This window comes from Pinus tabuliformis, chromosome X, assembly GCF_031772625.1.
Source record: "Pinus tabuliformis cultivar Carrire ecotype Pingquan chromosome X, CPIR1, whole genome shotgun sequence".
In the NCBI taxonomy this organism is placed as follows: Eukaryota; Viridiplantae; Streptophyta; class Pinopsida; order Pinales; family Pinaceae; genus Pinus; species Pinus tabuliformis.
In genome coordinates, this window is record NC_142308.1 from 1,631,525,809 (window position 1) to 1,631,538,115 (window position 12,307).

A 12,307-nucleotide genomic window follows, 5' to 3' on the forward strand; every position below is an offset into this window, starting at 1 on the left:
TGATAAGGAAAAGAAGAAGTGGTTAAGTTTTCATTTAAGCTTTGGGTTGAAGATCACTTGACCTACAAATTTCCTCATTTACAAGAATGTACTGATCTTGCATAGAAGGATTCTAGGACCCCTTTTATCCTTAATAAGCATTTCCCTACCTAGCCTTAGCAATTGCAACACCTTGTTGTAAACCCACCTCCACCCCCACAAGGGGTAAATGGTGGTTCCCATACCCATCCTTTTACAGAAGTATTATTGAATTTGTATTCTCTTAGGGTAGTTTATTTACAAACCTAAGCCAAGAATTATGTGACTCCTATCCCTGACTCGTTAGATGCCTCATCAAGCTACACCCCACCTCCTCCTAATGATTTACATATTGAGAGGCTTGTTGTAGACCCTATGATTTGTCCCCACAAAGTGATACTTATTTGTACTATGCACAATTTGTTTGCTTGCACTGCATAGAACTATAGTGCCTTGTGCCATGTCCACTCTTAAAGTGTTACAAAGTTTTCCTATACAATGGAATACTTTGCTTAGAACGATAGGGTGATTTTACCCTCAGGATTCAAGTTTAGATGTATTTTACATGGAGAAAAGTGCACCTCATCTTTCCCATCAACTTCAATTCCAAATGCAAGTTCAAGCAAAAGAAAAAACCATCCATTGCACCATGATTGACGAAGGTGCTTCAACTTTTCTGATGACTACTTCCTATTAGCTCACCTTGGGTTCACCCACTTTATCCCCACCATCAAATTACTTGAAATATTTTGATGGTCACACCTTCACTCCTAAAGGATATTTTTCTAGATTACCCATTACTCTTGGGGGGGGGGGGGGGGGGGGGGAATTGTATCCATTCATATTGAAATTGTAAATTCTTCATTCGACTACAATATTATTCTTTGACGTAGTTGGACTTATGAAATGTGAGCCATTGTCTCATCAGTATCTAGGGTTATCTCTTTCCCTTATCAAGGGAAGATTGTGAATTTAGATCAATTTTTCTTCTACACTCCTGAGTTTCAACCCTTACCCACCAATAATGTTCCTCTAGTGGCTGGCTCTCTTGACATGTTTGTCATCATCGGTACTAATCTGTTGAAGGCCTCCTCACTTTTAGTGTGCTTCCTGCTTCCATCGCCTAAGGTTTCTCTGACCATTTCAATGGTCTTGACCATTTTAGATGGCCCTGCAAATCCGTGGACACAGTGATCCCTTCTACCATTGAGTCTTTTGGGGTCCAAATTCCCTTATCACCTAACAAGTTAGCTTATCAAGTTATCCAGATTCAATCTAAGTATCCATATTCCTTGGTTTGGATTAATGGAACCACCTACTCTCACATCACACCTCCCTCTATTGACTTCCTTGAAAATGTATTGCCTTATTGTTATAGCACCATTTACCACTCTTGGTAGATCTGATGCTCTAATTATGGCCTAGGGAAACCCTTCCTTCCATACATGGTCCAAAATCTAAAAAACAATGTTTTATTCCCTATCTGCTACTTTTCCCCATGATAAAAGTGTCTACACGCTGGTCAGCAGATACCCAACCATTGTACATATAGTAAAACACTTAAAAAAAAATAAATTTCCTTAATTTCGGGCAGAGTTCATGGGTTTTACCTGTTACTCACCTTATATTGACAGTGGCCCAACTATTTCCCAACTAATAAAACTAATTTGGAAAAGTATAAATAAACCTCCATGGGAAGGCCTTAAGGGAGAAGAGATGAGATATTGATACTATAGTGAGATTATCCATTATCGAGTCTGATCAATCCTTGTGCCTCCTACACTTTCCAAAGCTTCAGGGAACCCTTTTTTCCTTGTTATAGATATCCTTCATCTTGCTTGAGATATCCTTGAATTGGTGATGGACGAAGATTGTTGAAGGGCCGGAAAGGATGGATCTGGAGGACGGTTCCGCTTGGAGCTAGAGAAGGACTCAGGTTTTATTTCCTCACTTTACTTGTAGCTAACTTTAATAAAAGGAATGATGTTATGTTTACGATATTAAATGTGTTTATGCATTAAGTTATGTTGTAATTCGTTTATGAATCTTATATTGATGTATAATTGGTCATTCATTTATATGATTTAAGGTTAATATCATGAACACGCTTTATGTTTCTACTATTTTATATGTTCCATTTGGGTAATTTTTAGGTTTCAAGAACATCAAGAGAAGGTGAGGGTTTGCACCCTACGGGATCTACCCAAACATGGGACATCCAGGTAAGGGCACTCTTGCATAGTTCATTAGAATAAGAATTTAGGTTCATTGCCTGAGCATTTCTTGTTGTGGTTTTCCCTCTACTCTATTGGGGTTCTCAACCCAAAGCCCTCGGGTGGTATCACCCACAACAGAATTGTGACTCTGTTGGGGATAACTTTCTTGTTATTCCTAGTTTGGGTTGCTTTTCTCAGTTAGGGTTCAGTTTATTGATTGCTTTCTTTTGCAGTATTGTTTGTTCCATCAGTGTCACAGGCATCAATTATGATTTTCTTGATCAGACCTTGATTTTTGTTTTTTACTAATTAAGCTTTGTATATGTTGTTTCCTTTGATTATAGTAGCATTGTTATACAACAAAATGACCTCCTCATCAACTCAGAGGGGAAAGATAGGATGACAGAAGCAAAGACCTCAATTACAAGCCTTGATTCCACACTAACGCTAGTTTTACACTAACAACCTGCTTTATAAAGCTTATTACCAAGCCTAAGGGAGCATTAGTGACCCCACTAACTCATGTTTCTAGTGAGGGGATAGTGTTAGTGAAACTTGATGAAGTTCAATGGGTCAAAGGAACGAATTGGCTCATAAATATCTAGATATTTGTTCCTAAAATTATGCAAGAAAAACAAGGAAACATCCAAAATCAAGGTATTTGGAGGATTTCTAATCTGAGAAAAGAAGGCAAATTGGAAAGAGCTGAAAAGCATGGCAAGTTCATTACTTTTTCCCTAGTGAACTCAAGGAGGAGCTTGGCAACCCTAACTCAATTGCTATATAAGCAAGGTGAGGGTTATTATGAAAGAGGTCAGAGCATTTGAAAGGATAGCCTACTAAGCTATTGAGAACTGTCTCATATCTGAAGAAGTGAGCTAGAAGGGAGAGAGAGAGAGAAGTGGAAGGGGCAAAGGAAGACTGATACAATAGATGGTTGTAATCACTCTTTCATTATTAATACAGAACTGCAGTTGTGTTCCCTACTCCATGGTGTTGGTAACATAGTTCATTAAGTTGTTCAGTCGATACTTGTTTATATGAGTAGTTTAGTTGTATGCAAATATATGTTCGTTGTGTATTCATATATTGGTTTTCAAGGTTGTATGCGGTGATTGTGTTTGCCTTTCCTTTGTGCAGGAATTGATTTGGAGCTAGCTTTGAGGGAGTTCTTCTTGGCTGCATTGTGATCTCCAAACAAATCTAGAAGGAGACTTGAGGTAATACTCTTTCCATACTTTGTTAATTGATATTTGTCTATGAACATGTGTATAACTTGGTAGCATCTGTAGATAATCTTACAGTCTGTCGAAGGTCCCGGGAAGGCCTTTGAGGGTAGTTTTCATTCTCCATACACTGTGGATTTTACCCCATAGTAGAATTGGTGACTTCATTGGGGAATATACATCTAGTTCTCGGTTTACCCAGACTCTTCTTTATTTTCTCCTCCTTCTAAGAGCTTCCTATACTTCTTTAAATCCTTTTTTGATCCACTAAATATCTTGTTGCATATTGCTTGTATACATTCATCTCAGAAGCTGATCTTGAAAGCCCTCTTTTTGACTGATTTCCCACACTAACGTAGGTTAGCAGGCTACACAGAGCTTTATAAAGAACTGTGCTTGTTCATAGGGGGTGTTAGTGGACCTATTAACTCTCTGTAGCCACTGTTACAGAGCGTTAGTCTCCCAAGAATTTGATTTTCAGTAGTGTCTGTAATCCAATAGGGGTGGGAAGCCTTCTCATGGACCGAAAAAGATTTGTTACTACATTTTGCTAAGAAAATTGGTGTCCTAGAAATTTATTTTTAGGAAAAAGGTTTTGTTTTTCTGTCTTAAAAACATTTTTTCTGAAAGAAAGACTCACCATTTTTATTCATCCTTCTGTTTAACTGGTTATAAATTGCCTCATTTTGGTTTCAAGTAGTTGTTAGGAAACAATGGAAAAGAATATTTTGGTTATGCATGTGTCGTAAGACTAAATATGCATGGAAGAAACTATGAATATGTGAAAAATATGAATATGTAGAATACCGCTTGTTTACATCAAATTGAAAAAAAATTCAAAGAATTGTTTTTTGCATGATTTATTGAGTCAGAGTCTCATCACATTTCATACGTCAACTCCCCTACCGAAGACAATAATCAAGTACACATAAAATTTACCTAAAATCAATCATTAACTCTTTATTTGAGCAAACAAACATTAGTTAGGCTAGGATCTTGGGATAAGCATGTGAGTGAACTGCCCAAGGTTGAAAACCAAACTAGTGTCATTGAAAGAGAGAAAAATTCCTTCTACACTCATACTATCGGGATCATTCCAGTAAAAGCGGAGCTAAATATTGGACAACATCGGACTATAAGTGAAGGTAGCCTACCTTCTCTTACAAATCCTTTCGGTATTCTATGTATTGGGGATCTCTTCGAGGATTTCACAGCTGAGTCGGGGACTTAGGTATCCTGCCCACACAGCGTGCTGTCTACGACTATGTCCCCCTCCAAGTGGTGTCTGTGATTTGAGGTATCTTGAGTGACCAAACTTATAGGGACTTACACAAGGTGACTGGCACGGGCTGTCCTGGTACCTAACACAAACGGACCTACTTTGTCTTCAGTTTTTGGGAGGGTGCTCATCTTCACGAGAGTACTTGGCCCCTCAATCTGAGGTTTGGGCAGAGCTCTAAAGTAACCATAAATGTACATCTTGCCATCCTTCTCTGTTATTCATTGAGATACTAGGTTTCATCTCCAATTATTGGTGCTTATCAGACAAGGTATTTTCCCTCTGTTTGCTGATTGATAGACTTAGTGTATTTTTTATATTTTTTAGGTACCCAAGTGTTATCATTTTGAGACTTTAATGAACATGACGATAAAATTTATTTTTAAAAACTAACAGTCACCGTGGCTACATCCGGCCCTCATCATCACTCTAGACGATTGCTAGAACTTCCTCCACTCATTGTGGAGGATCCGTCGAGCTCTCGTTAACCGAATTCACAATATTCAGGAAATCAATCTTCCAGATCTCACACGAAATCTATTTGGACAACCGACGATTCAAGTTTGCCAAAGGATTTCTTCACAGAAGGATTTCTTCCTAATTTTAACCCTCCGCTCATGAATCAGTTAGACCCCCTCTTGATTCCTATGGAACCAATACTTCTTGCTTCGGTAGTTGGAACATTTCCATCTATCCAGTCGACGACTAATGAGATGTGGAACTTTAGAGACACTTTTGGTCCTTCACCACTCCGCTAGTCGACAGTCACCACAACACTGGTAATGGCGAATCCCGCTATCCCATTTGTCCCAAGTACAACCACTCACATGACACCTTGTATGAGCAGAACCCAGCAGATGCCAGGCTCCACCCCTATGGTGATAAACTACATACCTTCAACAAGTTCCACATACAATGCTCCCTATAACACTCAGTGTGGCACTATGGGTGCGGTTCTCGTTTACCAACAACATGGTTGAACACCAATGTACAATTCAAACCCCCAGATTCATATACATGGGGGGGCTCCCAACATGCAGATGCCAGTAGGGAACATAACAGTTACCCCTCCATTCTCAGGCATGCATGGTCAGTCACTAATTGACATGAGAATTCCCTCTGTCAATCAAGGAAAAATGGTTAGTTCTGTGTCAGGCGGGAATCCTCAAGGGATTCCCAACCAGTCCATGGGGGCACCCTACTCAAATATTCAAATGAGTCAAGGGGGCACTGCTTATCATGGGGGCAATTCCATACCCTAGTATCAAAATCCTCATGGAAATCCACTCTACAACACCATACCTCAAAGAAACTACTACACCATGCAACCCATGTATAATATTGGGAGCCAAATGATGGGAGGAGCGCAAAGCTCCTCAAGTAATCTGTCATCACCATGGTCTGAGTCAAGGGCACCAAAATCTCTGACTTTCCTGGCAACGTTGGATATACCCAACTTATACAAGCTAACAAATGACCCCATCTATCACAACTTACAATGGTTGTTGATCTCGCATAAGATACCAACGGACATCCCAAAGTTCGATGGAAAGCAAGGGGATGATTTGGGCACCCATATCATCACCTACCATCTTTGGTGTGTTTCAAACTCTATGGTGGATGATAGTTTCTAGTCATGTCTTTTTCCTCACACCCTCACTGGCAACGCAGTGAAATAGTATATTAAGTTACCACGCACGTTAGTAAACACCTTTGACACTTTAGCGATGGAATTCCTAAAGCACTTCCAGCTACCCATCCGCTATGATACTGGGATAGAGCTCCTCACTTCATTTCATCAAGATACCACCACATACATCTCTGATCATATACATGAATGGAGACGTAGGCAGAGGTTAGTCAAAGCTCCCCTCCGTGAATTTCTCATAACGGACTGGTTTTGTAGGTCCATACTCCTGCAAATCTCTACAGATGTCCCTCTAGGTGGTGCAGTTATAGAAGACCAATCCATATGTCATGCCGAGCACTTAGACCTGATATATTCACAATCTAGCACTCTTTACGACATAATCCCCAATGCCCCTAGTAACCCCAATGCTTCTACCACTTAGCACCTCGGAGTGCATGCCGACGGGATTGTCAGCGCAACCTCCAGGGCTGTTGTAAAACAACTCAGTGGTCACATTGCCGAGATGACAATGGATCCCTCTAACAATATGATTCCTCTTCTAGTCACTGCGGTAAACTCTGTGCAATCTACACAAAAATCCAGTGGTAAGAACAAGAACAAGAAGAATAAGAAAAAGACCTCTCCTACTGAAGAGTTGTCAACAAAGCATCCAAACCCAAAACAAAAGGCCACTGTGCCTACTAACGAGGAAAAGTATAAACCCACCAGATATCCATGCAAACTCTGTGCTAAAGACCACACAACCTAGCATTGTCCATGTCTTCAAGAATGCACAGAGTAACTTGCCAAACAGGATACTGGTAAGGCCCTCGTTGTCCTTAGAAACCCTTTTCCCACTCAGCAATAGAAAAATCTTATTGCAAACCAACCGCAACCCCATAAAGGGGGCAATGATGGTTCGTAACATCCTTTGGCTGGTGAAGGATCTTCTACTGTCTACACATTTGAAACGGTAGAACTCGCCACAAGAACCAAATCTTATGGAGCTCCTATCGCTCTAGCAACAGAACCATCCTCAGGTCAAAACCTATTGCCACCCAACGATTTGCATATCGAAAGGCCAATTGAGGACCTTGTAATTCGACTCCTAAAAGGGGCACTTCGATGCACAATGCACAATACATCTGCATGTGATGCCCAACACTTCAACATTGTAGAAGATTTGGCGCAAGCACCGTCGGCTATGTCAGCGTTCGAAGTACTAAAAATATGCTCAACACAACAGAAAGCTTTGCTTTCGGCTATTGGTGGTATCAACCAAAAGGATTCCATGCTGGCTATTTTAGACATGGCTAAGTGTAAACCTCCCCTTTCTCATCATCTTGCATTCCAGGTGCATATAACTTTGAAAGGTAAAGTTATACATAGAATTGTCATCGACGAAGGTGCTTCTACCTACATCATGTCAGCTTTATGTTGGCTCGCCCTATGTTATCCAACCCTAACCCCACTATCAAACTCCTTGAAAGCTTTTGACGGCCACACCTTTATCCCAAAAGGATACCTAGCCAGTTTCTCCATCACTTTGTATGGGAAAACTGTAACGGTGGACATAGAAGTCGTGGATCATAAAATCAACTATAATCTACTTTTAGGTTGCACTTGGACTTATGCCATGAAGGCCGTTCTGTCTTCTATCTTCCATGTCGTCCTCTTTCCCTTGGATGGAAAGATAGTCACAGTGGACCAGCTGTCCTTTTGCACCCCAGATTACTCTCTGTTACCTAGTAGATTTGTACCCTTAGTGGGTGGTGTAGTTGACTCTTACGTCAGTATTGGTATTGGTCTCTTGAAGGCTTCTTCCTTCATGGTTTTTTTCCCTCTTCAGCTACCCCAGGTTCCATAGAAGGTTAATATGATTTCATCTATTCCTCATGAACAGACCGATCCATGGATCCTACTGACTCCTTCAGACATTGACACATATGGAGAAAAAATGTCATTGTCACCAGCTAAATTGACCTGCGAAGTCATTCAAATTGCATCTGAATCTCTGGTCACTTTGGTTTCAGCCAAAAGTACCACTATCCCTCCCATAACCGCTCCTTTTGATCCACTCAATCAATTCCTACCTAAGGACGAAGCTATTCGAGAGATAATGAGTTTAGAAGAGCAACCTTGGGAGGACTCGCACCATCATGTTTCGATTCCTAATACGGACACGATGCCTCTTCAAATCATGTCACCTTATGCACATGAAATTGTTTCCTCACCATATACGACTATCCAACCTTTGGACTCAAAAGGAAACTGGGGCAATATTTCATAAACATTGCTCCTCGATATTTCTGTCATGACAGGCATCGTGGAAAACATACAGATTGGAGCCAATTGTAATCCTGAGGAAATTGTGAGCTTCACCTGCCCTTTTAAGGACTTATGTGATGTTTTCCCTTGGTCTTATGAGGAAATGCATGGAATAGACCCTTCTATTGTCAATCATGAGATCAAGGAAGATCGAGAATTCTTTTTATGGTATTTTTCTTTCTTGTTAAACCGAAAAATCCTCAAGTCTCCTTCTTCAGGCTCGTTGAACTACCATGAAGAAGATCAAGAATTCTTTTTATGGTATTTTTCTTGCCTGTTAATCCAAAAAATCCTCAAGTCTCCTTCTCCAGGCTAGTTAAACTACCATGAACAAGATTGAGCATTCTTTTTATGGTATTTTTCTTGCTCATTAATTCGAAAAACCTCGAGTCTCCTTCTTTGGGCTCCTTAAACTACTACAACGAAGATTAGAGCACTTTTTGAGATATTTTATTGCTCTTTAAAAAATAGAAACATCTCCGAGTTTTCATCATTGCACTCGTTAAATATATACGATGATGCTCTGAACAACTCTTTTTTGATCTTTTTCTAGCTCATTAAACTGAAAAAGACCAAGCGAGCATTCTTTTTAGGCACTTTTTTCTCTCTCTTTAAACTGAAAAAATCCTAAGCTTTGTCTTTAGGCTCATTAAACTTTATAAATATGACCCGAGAATTCTTTTAGGTACTTTTCTCGCTCATTAAACTAAAAAATCCTGAGTTTTTGTCATTGGGCTCATTAAAAATATACGGCAACAACTAGAGCACATTCTTTTTTGGGACCGTTTCTCGCTCTTAAATCAAAAAATCCCTGAGTCTTTCCCCTCCTTAAAGCTCGTTAAATCTATGAGGAAGGAATGAGTCCTTCTTTTACCTCTTTTTCTCACTCACTAATCTGAAAAAGATACCCTGAGTTTTCTTCATTTGACTCATTAAAAATTTTGATGAAGGTGTTGAGTTTGTCATCACATGACTCATTAAAAATTCACAACGAAAAATGAGTTTAGTCCGTCTCCTCGTACTCGTAACAAAGTGAGGTCGACATCTATTGAACGTAGGTTTCTATTTATCCGGATTCAATAGATTAATTTATGGAAAATTAACTGATCCAGGTATACTATTAACCTTTTGTCACACCTGGTTAACAACTATGACAAAGGGACCACCATGGAGTCTCTCTTTACGATCTTTTCAGACTCTCTAAGTATGAAAAGACCACTGAGTTTTCTAGTCTGGACTCTTTAAATTACACAGACAAGATATAGAGTCACTCTTTCTACGATACTTTTCAAACTCTTAAAACATGAAAAAGTCGACGAGTTTGCTCGTGTGGACTCATTAAACTAATCAGATAGGGCAGAGAGTCATTCTTTTTGCGATCCTTCTTAGACTCTTTAAATATGAAAAGATCGATGAGTTTACCCATCTGGACTCATTAAATTAATCAAATGGGGAAAGTGGACAATACAACTGTATTCTGTATTAGAGAGCATGGTTTGGTAGCAGTCATTCCCTTGAACATGGCACTCCCTTAGATAAACCTTCCTTGTGACGACCTCTCAATATGAATCCTACCATCCTATGTGTTTAGCCTAAATACCCTGATGTAATTGCATCTTTGTATCCTAAACACTCTGTAGTGTTCATGAGTCTAGTGCTGCATGGTTAAAACCATTTTCATGCCTTCTATGTTCAAGGGTTAACCTTTTGTTTCCTCCATCAACCCATCAAGAATATCCTTCCATCGTGCCCTCTGTTGTTTAGACCCAAATGCTCAAAAGATTCCACAAGAAATAAAATCATTCTTGTCCCGTTTCGTGTCGATTGATGTAGGACATATTATTTCCTACCTTTCGATAGGTTTCTTCCCATCGACTTCAACAATCTATCTAGGAAGATAACCCAGAAACACATTCAATGCCTTGGTACTTACAGACATTAATGGTAGGTTACCTTGTCTTTGATTAGGGGTTCTCATTATTGGCTCCTAGTTGAGCGATTCTACAGGTGTTCGATGACAAAGACATCTTTCACACTTGTTAGATTGCACTGTGCATCTTGGATACCATCACCATTGTCGGTGGCCTTCCTTGCATCTGTTAACGGTCTCCATTATTCACTGGTAATCAAATGATTTCATGCATGTTCGATGTCAACGCATATTTTCACATGTATCGATCAATGTTGTTTGGTGAAATAGAAATAAAGACATTGGGTAGAGGCTTGCATCATTCAACCTTGTTTCCTCTCCCAAGCTGTGGATATTTTTTTTGGAGACAGTTGTTTCAGGATGATCCTATTATGACACTGGACCCACATTATGCTTATTAGCAGCTAGTATCATCATATCTCTTTGGATAAAATCACTCTGACATAGCTAATGAGCATGGGAATACCCAACTCAGGACATGATTTTAGCAATTATATATATATATATATGTTTTGTATCAGGTTTCCCTTGCCGCCTGAAGCTTCTCTCTCTCACATTTTGATAGAAAAATTACAGTTTTAGTAAAGTATTTCAGCCATCGTCCCTCCCTCTGATCTCATAATTTATAGGGCATCTGTTATACAACAAAATGACCTCCTCATCAACTCAGAGGGGAAAGACAGGATGACTGAAGCAAAGATCACAATTACAAGCCTTGATTCCACACTAACGTTGGTTTTACACTAACAACCTTCTTTATAAAGCTTGTTACCAAGCCTAAGGGAGTGTTAGTGACCCCACTAACTCATGTTGCTAGTGAGGGGAGAGTGTTAGTGAAACTTGACGAAGTTCAATGGGTTAAAGGAACGAATTGGCTCATAAATATCTAGATATTTGTTCCTAAAATTATGCAAGAAAAGCAAGGAAACATCCAAAATCGAGATATTTGGAGGATTTCTAATCTGAGAAAAGGAGGAAAATTGGAAGGATAGCCTACTAAGCTGTTGAGAACTATCTCATATCTAAAGAAGTGAGCTAGAAGGGGGAGAGGGAGAGAAGTGGAAGGGGCAAAGGAAGACTGATACAACAAATGGTTGTAATCACTCTTTCATTATTAATACAGAAATGCAGTTGTGTTCCCTTCTACATGGTGTCAGTAACATAGTTCATTAAGTTGTTTAGTCGATACTTGTTTATATGAGTAGTTTAGTTCTGTTATACTCCTATACCAATAGGTGTCATATTTCATGATTGACTTGATGAAGCTCTGTAATATGTTCATCCCTTTTGCAAAGGTTTTCCATATTATCAAAAAATCAAAAAATCAAAAAAATGTAAAGAGGGTATACCCTCAAAGAAAAATCAAAGGGTAAAAAGAATAAAATGGTCAAAAAGTGAAAAAAATGAACCCCAAACAAAGAAAGACCAGGAAAGTGTGCAAGTCCAAAATGCCACTACTTCTACATTTTCTGCAAATAAAGCATTGTGTGCAACTTGTCAAATTCATGCCACAAGTAATGAATGGCCAAACATCTTAATCCTGGCTAGTTCATGTTTTGAATTTCATGTTTTAGAGATAGAGAATAAAAATCTGACCAAACTGTTTAATCTTGGAAGATAAGTAGATAGGTAGAGAAGCAAAGGAGCTCAATAGTTAAATCTGAGCCCTTGGATGTTATA